The 15690-nt window shown below is 45.8% G+C and overlaps 1 long non-coding RNA gene across 1 annotated transcript; it reads right to left on the reverse strand.

The window, feature by feature from the left end:
• Positions 1 to 6596: 6596 nt before the first annotated feature.
• Positions 6597 to 14717, reverse strand: LOC143268315 (uncharacterized). Its single transcript, XR_013044126.1, has 3 exons — positions 14196 to 14717; positions 8629 to 8684; positions 6597 to 7108 (listed from the first exon to the last, which is right to left on the reverse strand). It is a non-coding gene; the product is annotated as an uncharacterized LOC143268315 (long non-coding RNA).
• Between the last annotated feature and the right edge of the window lie 973 nt (positions 14718 to 15690).

The raw sequence follows: 15690 nt of genomic DNA on the forward strand, positions 1-15690 counted from the left end.
TCTTAAGCAGCTGTATATTGGCCTTTTACCTAATTGTTCTCAGGCGATTTTATACCACCCCCTGACCCCATAACTCAGTCCTTGCTTCCTTGAGTTCAAATCTTATCAACACACATCAACATTCTAGAACATAGAATCATCCTTAAAGGTCAATATAAGAAAGAGAAATAAGCAGGGTGGTGGTAGTGCATGCCTTTAATCCCAGCACTCAGGAGGCAGAGGCAGGCAGATCTCTGAGTTCAAGGCCAGTCTGGTCTACAGAGATAATTAGTTCTAAGACAGCAAGGGCTACACAAGGAAATCCTGCCTCAAAAAGAAAGAGAGAGAGGAGGAGGGAGGGAAAGAGAGAGGGAGGGAGGATTTGAGGGGGAGAGGGAGGAAGCAGAAAGAAAATCTACATAGAGCACTTCACACACATTTGCTTATAACTATAATTTTATAACTACCAACATTGTCTTGAGACCTCCAGCAAAAGAAAGAAAAAAGAAAAGAAGGAAAGAAGAAAGGAAGGAAGGAAGGAAGGAAGGAAGGAAGGAAGGAAGGAAGGAAGGAAGGAAGGAAGGAAGGAAGGAAGGAAGGAAGGAAAACCAATGAGGCAAAAATTGGAGAAAAGTGTTGATTCAATTCTTATCACAACTTGCTATCTAGAACCCTAAAATTTCAACCTGGAAAGTTTTATTTTATGCTATGACAAACGTAAAGTTGTGTGAAAACTAACAATGCTGAATCTTTGGCACATGAGAAATCGATTATAGTTGTCTAGAATGGAAAAACTTTTAAACAAACCACCAAGGACTTAGGCACTAGCCAAATGAAAGCACCCCCCTCCCAGACCCCTACAGGTTCCAAAAATAAGCTACAGTTGTTTTCTTATTACTCTTGAGTCTTAATTTGTTCTATTTATACTGTGGAGCTGTTTTGAAATCCTGAGAGTTTTTCTTTATGCCAAAGCTTAGGAATGTAGTTGGAATTCACATTAAATACACGTTATAATTTTCCTTTGTTTTCTTTAATTTTTTTTTGCTATATTTTATGTACAAAAGGTGTTTTTGACTGCATGTATGTATGCACAGCCCATATGTGCCTAGTACTCTCGGGCCAGAAGAGGGTCTGAGATCTCCCGGAACTAGACAGTTGTCAGCCGCCATGTGGGTGCTGGGAAGTGAACACATGTCACCCACAGGAGAAGTGCTTGCTCTTAACCACTGAGCCATCTCCGCAGCCCCCATTATCATAGTTTTCTGATGCAGTTGCAAATGAATGAACGAAGTAATCCCAATCATCCCATAAGAAATCCATCAGAGTCCCAACTTTCACATCCAATTCCAATGGGTGTCGTATTAAGCAGGGCAGATGTTAGCTCTACTTCCACAGCCCCTTTTAAACAGCTGTAACGGTGTTTGCATTGTACTACCCGCTCCTTAATATCACCCTATATGGAAATTTAACCTGAAAAAGAAATCGCCTTCTGAGAAATGACATAAAGTGACTCAAGGCGGCAGGGAGGGGACAAGCTATTTCTCTTTGTGGGTTAGTTTTATCAGACTACACACTCCCAGGTAGTCTACAAAGACATTTTTTTTTCAGTGTGCCTCTTTTGGTGATCTTCACAAAAATCCTTTCCCTGCTTTGAGAACAAGTGAACTGCTTTCCTATTAAGAATATCAGGTGTCAGTCATAATGGAATCCCCAGTATCATCAAGGACCCTGGGAGAAAGAGGTGTGAGCAAGGCTAAACCGGTTTGACCTCACACAGCTGGGAAATGACTCAGATTCTCACCAGGGTCATTCAGGCCGCGTGGTAACAGCTGGATGAACCAACACCGTCTCCTTGCAGTATTGCTGAATGGGCCTCCAGGAAGTGAAGTCTCTCCACCAACTGCAAACCCAAAACCAATAAGAGGAGCACCATTTGCTCACATCCTACTCAGCTCTGGAAATAAGAGTGCTGGCTTGCAAAGAGACCAGATGTCACACTTCCGCCACGGGTTCAGAAGGAGCACAAAGAGAGAGCTGGAGAGGTCACTGAGTCTGTACTGCCTTACCTGGAACTGCATTATAGTTACGAAGTATTCTGGAGGCCCATACTTTCTGTTGGGGAAAGGGGGGGGGGGCGGACCAGTACAGAGAAGATAACTTCAAGCTCACTTGGAGTCCACACTATCTCCAGCACGGACCTGTGCCCAGCACATAAGAGCTCAGTCGGTGGATGGATGCTAAGCTAGCTTGTGCCTGTTCAGGAGAACCTGCTGTTGGCTTGTCCTACCCATTCTACATTCAATGACATCCTAGTGGAAGTTTGTAATTAGTCACTGAGAATATGCATGCCACAGACTCCCAGAGTGCTCCAAACTGCCCCTTCTCTCCCAGAGAGTCGGGTGTTTAAGATTGCTCGTACCATTGCTGGGCTCAATCACTAACTACATCGAAATGTATGATGTGCATATTACATTCCAGTTATTTCCACACATGCCCTCTACTTACACACCATAACCCTGAAAGGGAGAAATAACAGTAAGCATGCGTGAGTGTGAAATAGCTGTAATGTCTGCCATGCCTGAGTGCCAGGGTTAACACCTGCACATCGGTTTACTGTAAAGACGACAAGGTTCCATGTGATTCATTCATTCAGTATGCACCCACTATAAGGGGCAGATCTAAGATTTGAACCAAAGCCAGCACAGTTAAAACCTCTGTGCAATCTCTCCCACAGCATCGCATCACACTCTAGAACACACAGAGAGAAGGATGGGGAACAGCAGCAGGGCTTCACTAACACACTGAATGAGCAATTTAATTGTGAAGCTCCCATCAGCTTAGCTGCTGAAAGCTGATTCTCAACCCTTGCACCACATGCCAGTGGTCCCTTTACTTGAGAATTAAGTTTCCCTCTGTGCCTTGGTATGCCTGTAATCTATAGTTTAATTGAGGAAGAAGGTTCAGAAAGGGCCCTGCGCTGTCCTTAGTTCCTGCTGCTCCTTGCCACCACACTCTTATCATATATAGAGTAGACCAGAGGGCCTAGGGGGTTCTAGGATACACCCATGGGGTGGTTCCAGCCACCATGACCAGGCTTCATTCCAAAGGATGATGGGTAAGTGGCTTGCTCTATCAATATTGTGCTGCCAGCACATTGCTAACATGCTGATTTGACCGAAACTCACTTCATCAGACCCAAGGTGAATGTAGGGCCAAAGACAAAATCCTGTTATAATCAGAATGGCAGTTCTCTAGTGTCCGCAGCCTCTGAAAATGTTATGCTGTGCGGCAAAAGACAGACTGCAGAGGAGATTGGGGTGGAAACACGAAATACCAGAGGTGTATCTGGAGTAGCTTACTGGGCCAATCTATCCACAGGAATCCTTCACATGCACCAATATTTCTTGAATTTAAAGCAAGAGAGAAGGAAGGAAGGAAGGAAGGAAGGAAGGAAGGAAGGAAGGAAGGAAGGAAGGAAGGAAGGAAGGAAGGAAGGAAGGAAGGAAGAAAGGAAGAAAGAAAGAAAGAAAGAAAGAAAGAAAGAAAGAAAGAAAGAAAGAAAGAAAGAAAGAAAGAAAGAAAGAAGAAAGAGAGAAAGAATGAGCCAGGAAGAGCTGAAGCAGAAGGAGCTGGTCTACTGCTGCTGACTTTAAACACAGAAAAGGAGGGCATAATCTGGGGAATTCAAGAATAAACCCTGGCAGGCAGCCAGTGACAACATAGGAACTTCATTCCCACAGCTACATGTAATTGGATTTTCTCCACCATTTGAATGACATTAAAAGCTGATTCACTCAGAGAGCCACTAGGAAGGAATATGGTCACCTAGACCCACCCTGATTTGGCGGTGTGAGACTTGATCCGGAGACCCAGCAGAACCCTGTCCAACCAGATCTGTGGCCTACGTGACTGTGAGACAATGAGATAAGACACGCATTGTTTAAAGTTGCTGAATGCTAAATAACAAATCCATCAGAGTCCGCCACCACTCCAGTGTTCCACTCACAGGCCCATGCTCACACACAGGCCTAACCTGTCCACCTTCTCACCTCAGTTTTTGCTCTGAGGGAAGCAGAAGTGGAGGCAGGCACTCGGCCTTGTATACTCCTTGCCTCATCTTTCGGTCTCCCTGCAGCAAGCCCTTCCAAAGGAAGCTCTCTTGCTTTCAAGCAACGTGATGATGTCACAGACAGGAACGCAGTTTGCTCCCTAGAAAGTTCAAAATGGACCTGGTTGGAAATGTGTTATTTCAGGCCACACACAATCAGTTTTTGAGCATGACCAAAAAACGAATGATCATCCAATGCTTCTGCAAACTCTGGGACCGACTTCCATTTGTGACCGCCAGCATGGCATAGCAACAACTTTTGCGATGGCCATCAGAGGCCATTATTCACAGGCATCATGGGTGATCAGGTATCATGAGGGCTGCTTTAATGAGCATTCAATGGACTTAGAGAAGCATGGAGGTTCTACATTGATTCAATGCAAACAGCTTCTGATGAGCAAGGGGATTGTGGTGATATCAGCATCACTGTCGTATCCTTGGGATAGAGAAGGATGGCGTAGCATATTTGACAAGAAGACCACAAAGATGGTTCCAGGCTGAATGGAAATCTTCAAAGCGCATTGATGGAACACAAACTTGCAAGCACTTCCTCTCTACCTGCTGTTCTGAATCTTCATTGACAAACCATACGGGGATCATATGGACCCAGGAATATTTTGCAGAAATGTCAAATCCAGCACTCTGAAAACTGTACATCATCCAAATCAGTGTATTAGTCAGAATTCTCTAGAGGAACTAGGTATTATAAACAGGATTAGATGTAGGAGCTGGGTAGTCAAACAATGGTCATCTGAACTGAGATATTAAGACGTTGGTAGCTGCTCAGTCCAGACAGTTAGATTAGATCAACTCCTAGAACTGGGTTGTTAGACTGTCAAATAGGTAATAAATGCAAAGCACTTAGTACAGAGCTTGCACACAGAAAGATCCTAGTGAATGGTAACAGAGTGGATGTATTTCCTACTTTAATAACTCTGCGAGTTAGGCATATGAGCAATGTTCTCTTATTCATTATTCATTCATTCTTGGAGACTACTCCCGAGACTTCCTTGGTTAAGACATGACTTTGTCAATGTGAAGACGCAAATCCTCTTGGATGATCCCAAACTCATTTTCCCCCCAGCAACAGCAATGTTGAAGTAATGTCGACTGCTGTCTAAAATAACTGGATGAACGCTATCCAGTCCAGGCTCATTCTCTAGAGGGTAAACAGCTCATACCACAGCTCAGGAAGTTCAATTCCCTGCCACCTCACCCTCTCAGCTTCCCATTTCTCTCCTTTTCTCACCAGTACCTCACACTCTGAGACTCCACTTCTGCACAAGAAGGAACTGGATAACAAGGAGCACACACAGTAAAACTCTGAGATAGGACACCCTTTAAAGCTATCTAAGCAAAAGTGACCTCTTTTGCTCTACTTATGACCTTTTTAAAAATATAAAATCTAAGAAACTGGCTAAATAAGGTCACTCTGATTATCCCTATGGAAATTTTAAGGGTTGAAACTCTCAAGTTTGGAACTTTCTAAACATATAACTTTGGTCTACTAATTAGGAACCTTCCTGAGTGGAAAACCAATGACCCCAGTTCAATACCAAATCCCAACCATAAGGCAGCCATGGGGAAGGGAGCAGGGCAAAGCCTCCTGAACATAGACTAATGGAATTGGAACTCTTAGTCTAGGGAACTTGAAACAATATTGTACCTGCTTCTCACAGCATGGTGGGGTTTGAAACAGTAAGCGACAGCTGAAGAGCAAAGCAATAAAGCATTGTTGGGATAATCTTTTTGTACAGGATGTGAAGATATTTCTCTGTTTAACCTCACCTGCCTAAGGCCCCTTCTGGTTGGTTTAATAAAGAACTGAATACCCAATAGTTAGGCAGGAGAGGATAGGTGGGACTTCCGGGGAAAATTAAGAACTCTGGGGAAAAAAAAAAAAACTGAGGCTTAGGAGATTTGCCAGCCAGATGCAGAGGAAGTCAGGCCTATAGTATTGAGGAGCGGTAATGAACCATGTAGTAGAATGTAGATAATATAAACACCAATTTAAGTTTGAAGAGCTATCAGGGGAACAAGCCCAAGCTAAAGCCAAGCTTTTGTAGTTAATAAGAAGTCTCCATGTCATTTATTCAAGAGCTGACAGTACAAAGAAAGACTTGTTTATAGATCATGGTTAGTATCGCCAGTTTTTGTTTGGTTTGGCTTGGATTTTAATAATCTGTGCTTCAAGGCAGAAAGTTGGTGTCGTTTAGTTCACATTGTGGACAGTTGTCACTTCTGGCTGCCAATCATCTGAATGTCCTGTCCTTAAACGGAGAACCACTGTCTTAGGAATCCTCCATTAAAGGAGGCAGAACACACCTCCCACGTAAAAAAAAAAAAAAAAAAAAAAAAAAAAGCTAAAATGTCACAGACTACCTTTCCCAACATCCTTTGCGAAGAGTTACGGCCATAGAACTCAACAGTTGGAATCGGCCCCTCTGGAGACTGAATGTGGTGCTAGACAGGGACATGAAGAAGCAGCGGCTGTGCAGTGTGCTCTAGAGGAGGCTGCAGGTGCAGAGGATCGTGTTTCCCTGGCAGCAGTAACTGCAGATTGGGCCCCGCTCTGCCCCTGGAGCAGGCATCCGCTGTGCAAGCACACAGCCACAGACACGGAAACAACCCCTTCCCTGTGGCAAGAATTGCTGGTCCCGGCGTCCCTACAGATGTCGTAGCCTGGCCCTCTAGCTCTCCTAGCGACCCTGTAAGAATCCCAGTGGTGGTTTGATAACTGAGTTTAAGTCGGCTGGTGTCTATTTGTGTTGCCTACAGGTTAAGTTTGATATATTCTGAGAGCCTAAAGGAAAGGGGGAACATTCAGAAAAGAAGGGGCCAGGATGCTCCCACATAAAATATGAAAAGTCATGGCATGTCTGAATCAGACCTACCGCCAGAGGAGGGCAGGGCTCCTAGGCAGTTTCTGGGACTTTCAACAGATCAGCCCAAGTCAGCTGAGGGCAGAGTAGGCCACTAGGAGACACAGATGGGTACACAATGTGGTGTGTTGAATGGAGCCTGAAAGAAAACAGATCAAAGCAACTACTTACGCCTTGTGAACATGAAAGGGTAAGAGACAGCAACAAGTGCCCATGAACCGTGAACATTAGAAACCACAAACACAAATCTTTGGTCCCCTGGGTCCTTCACCCAGTCAGCTTTAAATGAAGTTCCATTTTTTAAAATATATTTTAAGCTAAATTTATGCATTTTTTTTATGTATGAGTGCTCTGTCTACATGCATGCCTGCATGCCAGAAGAGGGCATCAGATCCCATTATATAAATGATTGTGAGCTGCCATGTGGTTGCTGATAATTGAACTCAAGTCAGGACCTCTGGAAGAGCAGCCAGTGCTCTTAATCGCTGAGCATCTCTCTAGACTTTTACTGTGTTTAAATAAGTGACTTAATTGAGGAGGGGGGTTTGTGTTTGGTTGGTTGGCTTTGCTTTTTCAAGACAAGGTTTCTCTGTGTAGCTTTGGAGCATGTCCTGGAACTTGCTCTGTAGACCAGGCTCACCTCAACTCACAGAGATCCACCTGTCTCTGCCTCCCAAGTTCTCGGATTAAAGGCATGCACCACCACCACCCAGCAACTTATTGTTATTTTTTGTTTGTTTGTTTGTTTTTCTTTTTTTAAGATTTATTTATTTATTATGTATACAGTATTCTGCCTGCATGTTTCCCTGCAGGCCAGAAGAGGGCACCGGATCCCATTACAAGTGGTTGTGAGCCACCATGTAGTTGCTGGGAATCGAACTCAGGACCTCTGGAAGAGCAGTCGGTGCTCTTAACCACTGAGCCATCTCTCCAGCCCTCTTTGTTTGTTTTTCTAGACAGGGTTTCTCTGTGTAGTTTTGGTGCTTGTCCTGGATCTCCGCTCTGTAGACCAGGCTGGCCTCGAACTCACAGAGATCCTCCTAGCTCTGCCCAGCATTTAAATTCTTGCCACATAAGCATGAGGATCTGAGTTCAGATCCCAGCACCCAGGTGAAAAGCTGAATGTGGTAGTACTCACCTATAATAGAAGTGCTGGGGAGGTAAGGAAGGGCGGGTCCTGGGAAGTGGGGGAAGTGAGGGTTCCTGGAAGGGGGCAGGATGGGTTCTTAGAATTCATTGACTCTCTGGTCTTGGTGCATTGGTGAGCTCCAGGTCCAGTAAGGGAATTTTGCTCAAAAATAAGGTGGAGAATAAGAGAGGAGAACACCGAACATTACTTCTGGCCTCACAGGCACAGTCACATACACATGCATGCACACACAAGAACATGTATGTATGAAGACGCCACACAGAAATAGTTTTCATACGCAAGGTAATATTTTTTAATGCTTTCAGTGTATATGGAACATTTATTTTCTTACATCAGTAAAATGTATCTAGGCAATTGGGTATCTATCTAGGAAATTCTCAGAGATTCTGAAAAATAAAGTATTCTGGATATTGAAAATCTGTCTGCTCTACACCTGCCAAGCTTTCAGAACCAGAAAATAATAAGGTGTGCTGACTCTCTGAAGAGAACAGCTCAGAACAGTTCTTTACCTTCAGGATCCCTCAGTGGGTGTCTTCAGAGTGACCTCAGGAACTCTGATATAGATCTGCCCGTGTCAGAAGAAGGAAATCATTTATTCTAATCACTTTAACACAACAGCTGTGATGACCACGTACAATTCAAGCTCAACGTGGTCTCTTCCTGAATTAGACACACTTCATACAAAGTGAATGAGAGCAAGCAACTGTCTCTACTTTTCTGCTGAGTGATAAAAATACCCTGACAAAACCCGCTTATGGAAGGGTTTGCTCTGGCCCACAGTTTGAGGTTTAGTCCATGGTAGGGAAGTCAAGGCAGCTGGTCACTATGGTGATATATTGTGTACCCTAATAAAATCTGCCTGAATATCGGAGGACAGAACAAGCGACTAGATTAAACGTAGATGCCAGGCAGTGGTGGCACACACCTTTAATCCTAGCACTGGGGAGGAACAACCTGGACTACATGAGATTGACTCAGTCAAGAGAGAAACAGTCAGGCAGTGGTGGCACACACCTTTAATCCCACTATTTGGAAGTCACGCCTTTAATCCCAGCATTAGGAAGGTTGAGACAGGAAAAGGTATATAAGGCCTGAGGAGACCGGAACCGAAGACTTTTTCAGGCTGAGGAGTCCTAGAGGTAAGACATGGCTTGTTCCTTTGTCTCTCTGGTCTTTCAGCATTTACCCCAATATCTGGCACCGGGATTTTTTTTTTTTATTAAAAGACTGTTTAGAATTTGTGTTACAGGTCACATTGCAATCAGGAAGAAGAAAGTAATAAGTGCATGTGCTCAGCTTGCTTTTCCCTTTTTATACAGTCCGGGATCCCATCCCCAGGGATGGTGCCGCCCACAGTGGGTGGCTCTTCCTACCTCATAACCTAATCAAAGTAATGCCCCCACGGGTGTGTTCAAAGGCCCATCTCCCAAGAGATTCTGGACCTTGTCAGATTGCCAGTTGGAATTAACCAGCACAGTATGCTTTCATGTAGGCCCAGAGAGCATGACTGACTGAGTCTAAGTTCAGCCTGGCATTTGTGTGACAGGGCAAAGCACACTACCTTCACAGCAAGTCATAGCTGTCCGTTCACCCTGCCTTCTCCCCCCGACTGTATAATGATAATGTCTTATCCTTAGACAAGAAGTCAAGACAGGGTCTATCTTGGCTACATAGAAAGCCGAGGTCCAGGTCAAGTTTCTTGACGCTGGTGTTTGCTGTTGGCTGAGTCCTCAGCCACCTCAGACTTCTCACGGGGACCCTTGTACTTGATGTCCAGGTCTTCTGTACCTGGCTTGCTCCTCCTCTGTGGTTCTTAGACGAGGGCAGTTCCTAGAAACCCCTGGCTGTGCAAGCAGCGCAGAACCCCATCGGAGCCCCCGAGGAGGACACACAAGCTCGGCGTCACACATTCAAGTTCTTTGTCCTGTGATCTAGGGCCTACAGTCCATTGACCCCACATCTGCCTGAGATGCCGAGGGGCCTACAATCAACAGAAGCTCCAGCAAATGTATTCAGCCCGTAATTAATATCTTTTCAAGCTTTCCAAACCCAACGTTTTTGCTCCAAGAGTAGTCCAACAACCTCCTCACCCCATCATAGAATACCACCTAAGGCCAGGCATACTCCATATTGGACACTGTGATATGAGAAACCTGTTTGGACTTTGTTTCAAGTTCCTGGCTGGGGGGCTTCTAAAAATATGAGGTTTTCTGGGTGATAGGAATTCTCTTTGTTGTTCCTAATGTGCCCCTTCCCATCACACCTGAGTTTTATTGTTTGTTTTTGTTCTTTTGGGGGACCCGCCACCCTGCTCCCAAATAAATCACACCCGGGGGCTTATACTTAATTATAAATGCCCGACCTTAGCTTGGCTTGTTGTTAGCTAGCTTTTCTTAACTTTAAATTATCTCATCTATCATTGGCCTTGGGGCTTTTATCTTTATTCCTATATACCTTTTCTTTCCTTCTTACTCCATGTCTAGCTGTGTAGCTGGGTGGTTGGCCCCTGGAGTCCTCCTCCTTCCTCTTTCATTCCTTCTTTTCTCTTCCCAGACTTCTCCTTCTACTCATTCTCTCTGCCTGCCAGCCCCACCTATCCTTTCTCCTGCCTCGCTATTGGCCGCTCAGCTCTTTATTAGACCATCAGGTGTTTTAGATAGGCACAGTAACACAGCTTCACCCAGTTAAACAAATGCAACACAAACAAAAGTAACACACCTTAAAATAACATTCCACCACACCTGAGCTTTGCCGGGAAGTGACTAAAGCTAGGACCCTTAGATAGCATCAGTATAGATCTGGTTACCAGAAAGTACAAGAAATGAGAGGATTGGAAATTTCAACCCAGCCCCATCTCCTCTGGGACAGGACAGGGGAGTGCAGACTGTAATTTAAAACCGGGGGCATGCACTTTTGGAGAACTTTCAGGTTGGACAAAGGCACTCCTGAAGGCAACCTGGAAGCCTCATGCCTTAAGCACACCCTACATTGCTGTATGTGTGCCTTACTAACTGCCCCTGCATTGGCATCTTTCAACAAGACAATATAAGAAAATTCTTTCCTGGGCACTGTAAGCCTCTTGAGCACACTACCAAGATTAAGGGGAGGGTGGTGGGAGCCCCTGGTACACAGTCAGTAAGAAAGCTGGCTGGCCTGGGAGCTTGCAACTGGCACCTGAGGTGAGGGAAGTCATGTGAGATCGAGCTTCACTGGTCAGGTCTGATTGCCACTCTTAACATGGGGTCAGAACACCCAGATGGTGTCAGAGAATTGGTTGATCGCAGAGAAAATGCCCTAGAGACATTCATCAGTCCACCTTGGGAAAGACCCAGTCACTGGGACCCTAACATAGGTGGCTCCCCCAAAACCCAAAGCACTAGAGTGCCTTGTTTTCCAGAATCCAGTTCGTTTTTCTATTCCTTTAGCAATGGATAAAGCTGAATACGCTCTCCCAAAAGCTACTAAATCGTAGTAACCCTGAGGGATGAAGGGGTATATAGTGTGTTCAGCCTTCCTCATCCAGTCCCACTGGGTGAGTGACTTGACATTAACGTTCTCACAGATCTGGGACCTGAAAGCCCAAGACCAAGATGCTGTATCTGGGGGGTTTTCATCTCAGGTCACAGCCACCTTCTCACTGCGTCCTCGGTGGCCTTTGCTTCGTGTATTCAAAGACGAAGACATTTGCTGTTCCTTTTCTCATAAGAACAGCAGCCCTGCCGGTTTAGGGCTTCACACCAGCGGCCTCCTTAGTATGAAGTAGTTAGTATCTTCCTAAATACCCCGTTTCTAAATTCAAACACACTGGACCACACGGACTCGCTTCAAGTGTCTAACAAAAGCGATGCCTCCGTTTATGTCCTTACATCTCTGCCTACAGTCACGGGATCATCAAGTTCTAGAACGTTAGGGGTGGAAAGAACATTAGATCCTCAACTGTCGTGTAAGGGAATGGGGTTCCAGATAGAAGGGATCTGGCCGTACATGTGACTAAGTAGTGGGGAGTCTGGGAGTGGACCCCCAGACTGTCTCCCACCAGACAAACTCCCGCTTCAGTCGACCTCCCAGAGTCGACTCATTAGGAAAGATATTTCATAAGGCAGGATTGAGCGTTTTACAGCATGGCCTTCTACCAGGAAAAGGTTTTCCTCATGAGACCTATGAAATCCTGTGTCTCCACTAAAAACCCATCCTGAAATGTCAGCACACGATTTCCTCTTGTCACAAAAGAGAACAAGAGCCAGAGACTTTGAGCTAGGTCTAGGGGTATGCCGTGGGCAGCTCATCCTCTCCCCAGTGGGAAATAAACCCAGGACCTTGCATTTGCCAGGCAAATCCTCTATCACTGAGTCAAATCCCCAACCCCAAGCACAACAGCTCTTTTGTTTTTAATAAAAAAAAAAAAGTGTGTGTGTGTGCGTGTGCGCGTGCGCGTGCGCGTGCGCGTGCGCGTGCGCGTGCGCGTGCGTGTGCGTGTGTGTGTGTGTGTGTGCAGGTACCCACAGAGGCCTTGATCAGGCTTCAGATCCTACATAACTGAAATTCAGGTGGTTGTGAACAGCCTGATGTGGGTCCTGAGGAAAAAAAAAAACATGCCCCATGGCTGAGCCCTCCTCCCTCCAGCCCTGTCCCTCAGCAGCTCTTGCTGAGGGGAGTTTCCTCACACGTGAGGGGGTCTTTGTGAGCCTCCTTATTCCCGGACCTCAGTCTCCAGGAAAACTCACATTACCGCGGCACAACCGTGAAGGCCTATCATCCTCCCCTTTCCGAGGTCATTCTAGAATCTGTTTTGCCACTCAGTGGTCGAACGGCCAGGCCTGCACAGAGCACGGCCTGGACATTCCGCCGCCTGTTTCTGGCTTTGCAAAACCAGGTGCTTCCTGCTGATGATGAGAAGCGCTGCTGTCACGAACCTCCAAAAACGCTGACAGGACGCTCACATGGGATGTGGGAGGCAGCATTCTGCAGAACACTGTGAACCGTTTTCCAGGACCACTTGGACCCTGACTGCAAAGGCGCACGCCCCCTGACGGCTCGGCTACTGTGCAGAGGAACCCTGGAACAGACTCTGAGCCCCGGCTCCTCACCCACTTCCCGTTTGTAGGATCTGCTCCAGCCCTAACTCGTAACATTCCTAAATCCATCTTTCCAACTTTCCCTAGATTTCGGCCAAACTGGCTTCATGGAGTATCTTTTTCATCTCTCATTCTTAATTTGTAAAACAATTCTCGGGGTTTGCACTGAGGACCGAATTCATTTTTTTTTCCAGTTCTCCTCTCCAATCTGGGAAATAGATTTTCCCTGTGAACAGACAGAGGCCCCTCCTCCACTTCCTGGTTTGGGTCTTATGCTGCACTGGGGCCTCTCTGCAGACACCATTCTGCTCCACACGTAGGGAGCTGGAAGAAAGAGTTCCATCCAGAAGGCTGGCTTTCACCTGCCCAGGGAGAACAGCAGGGCCCAGGAGCTCACGCCTATCACTGTGCTGGGCACCCATAATATTCTACACCCCCAAAATAACCCCTAGCATGAGCTGGTGGTTAGACACCTTTAGACACCTTTAGCTCCCACTCTCCAAAGACAGAATTAATAACAGAATATGTACAGCTGTGCCATCGATCCACCTCTCTGGCCTCTTACTGGATTTGGGGAACACAGATATGATCCCAAACATGTGGCCTTTCTGAGGTTTTGGTTATGAGTCTTTTTTTAAATTTTTTTTGTTTTGGTTTTTTTGTTTGTTTGTTTGTTTGTTTTTTGGTTATGAGTCTTAACCTTTAATGGCTGGCCTATATCTCAGCCCTGTGTGACCTTTCTGAATGAACCTCTCTTTCATTGATTTTAATGTACAAAATAACAGGTTGCATTATGATATTTTCATAGATAGATCGCTGAATTTTGCTCAGACTCTCCCTTTTCACCCCCTTCCCTTATCTCCTACCCTGCCAGCTCCCTTCCCCCACTCCCATAGCTCCCCTCTGCTTTTATGTCTCATATACACACACATGCATGTATAGTCTATATTACGCACATGAGAGAAAAGAGGAAGAAGCCTTTGTCTTTCTGAGTGGCTTACCTCACTTTGTCTGGTGATTCCCCAGTCCCATATATTTTCCTGCAAATGAAATAACATATTCTTCACTATGGCCTCTTCTTTATCATTCATCTATTGATGAACGTCTGAGCTGGCTTCTTGATCATTGAGAACAGAGTATGGGTAAACATGGATGTGCAAGTATCTCTGTGGTGTGCTGACTTAGACTCCTCTACTATATACACCCTGGAGGGGTGTAGCTAGAGCATGTGGTAATTGTGTCTTCCGTCGTGGTTTTTAGGACCACCCCCCCCCATACTGATTTCCGTAGTGGCTGTACCAACTTCTGTGCCCATCAGCAGTACAGAAGGGTTCGTCTCTGCCATCCTCTCATCAGGTCATGGCCTGTTGTTTGCCTGGTGACAGGAGAGAGACGGCTCTCAGTGTCATTTGATTTGGCATTTCCCCCGTAGCTAAGGATGCTGAACATTTTCTCATTTATTCTCTGTCCATTCTTTTTTTTCCTTTTTCTTTCTTTTTATTATTATTAAGAGATTTTCTATTCATTTTACATACCAACCACAGGTTCCCCTCTCCTTCCTCCTCCCAATCCCCAGCCTGCCCTCTCAACCCACGCCCCATTCCCACCTCCTCCAAGGCAAGGTCTCCCATGGGCAGTCAGCGGAGCCTGGTACATTCAGCTGAGGCAGGTCCGAGACCCTCATCCCTGCACCAAGGCTGCGCCAAAGCCTCCCACCATAGGCACTAGGCTCCAAAAAGCCGGCTCATGCACCAGGGACCGGTCCCAATCCCACTGCCTGGGGGCCCCCTAAACGGTTCAAGATAAACAACTGTCTCGCCTGTCCTTGTTGTCCATTGTTATTCTATAAATCCCTCTTGAAATGCAGACATGGGACATACAGGGTGGTGGTCTTTTCCATCCCTCAAGACTCTTGCTTCTTTTAAAACCCACTTCATCCCCTCCCAAAGCCTCCCTGAATCTCCCTCCATTCAGTGTCTTTCCTTCCTCCACAGAGGCTAAGAAAATCGCCAGGACAGTAAAGAGCAGACGCCACCCCCCATCCCCCCAGACCGTGGGAAAATGCAAGCCTCCCTGGGATTTTAGATAATGCCTGGGTCATTTAATGTCGGGGGAAGAATTTCTTGGCTATTAAAAACACATTAACAACTGGAATCCAGGATACTTTCCTCATGCAGTGACATCACCATCTCAACGCACACCCCGTCGTCCATTCCATTCTGAAGATGTAATTATTGATAATCACAAAATTGATGCATCTACCAATACCAAGCAAACAAAAAGAGAAACAGCTTTAGTAGGGGAAGAGAGAGAGACAGAGACAGAGACAGAGACAGAGAGACAGAGAGAGACAGAGACAGAGAGAGACAGAGACAGAGAGAGACTAGTTTAAAAAAATCAACGCATCCGAAGCTGTCGCTGCTCACATTCTTACAATTGCAATGACGCACACTGACCAATAGATGGCAGGCAGTCACTGCCCCACAAACGTCTAGT

The sequence above is a fragment of the Peromyscus maniculatus genome, chromosome 13, assembly GCF_049852395.1.
Source record: "Peromyscus maniculatus bairdii isolate BWxNUB_F1_BW_parent chromosome 13, HU_Pman_BW_mat_3.1, whole genome shotgun sequence".
Taxonomy (NCBI): Eukaryota; Metazoa; Chordata; class Mammalia; order Rodentia; family Cricetidae; genus Peromyscus; species Peromyscus maniculatus.